We start from the raw sequence: 200 nt of genomic DNA on the forward strand, positions 1-200 counted from the left end.
CTTTAACCTTATAAATTTATGTTTGAAAAGTTAAAATAAGAAACCAAAACGATGTGGGTCACTGAAACATTAACTATGCAAACACTATGCTGAATGTTTCTTTGACTGTTGTAGTTTGTGTGTGCGCAGCACAAGCTGGCCGCGCTCTGATAATGCCACAATGGGGATTTCTCTGTTTGTAGATGTCTTAGTGTGCGAGT

General features: G+C 38.5%; 1 long non-coding RNA gene across 1 annotated transcript in view; it reads left to right on the forward strand.

The window, feature by feature from the left end:
- The window catches only part of LOC107675383 (uncharacterized), a 6,952-nt gene that overhangs the window by 4,051 nt on the left and 2,701 nt on the right, over positions 1-200 (forward strand). The window lies entirely within an intron of this gene.

This window comes from Sinocyclocheilus anshuiensis, unplaced genomic scaffold, assembly GCF_001515605.1.
Source record: "Sinocyclocheilus anshuiensis isolate Anshui unplaced genomic scaffold, SAMN03320099.WGS_v1.1 scaffold1844, whole genome shotgun sequence".
Classification (NCBI taxonomy): domain Eukaryota; kingdom Metazoa; phylum Chordata; class Actinopteri; order Cypriniformes; family Cyprinidae; genus Sinocyclocheilus; species Sinocyclocheilus anshuiensis.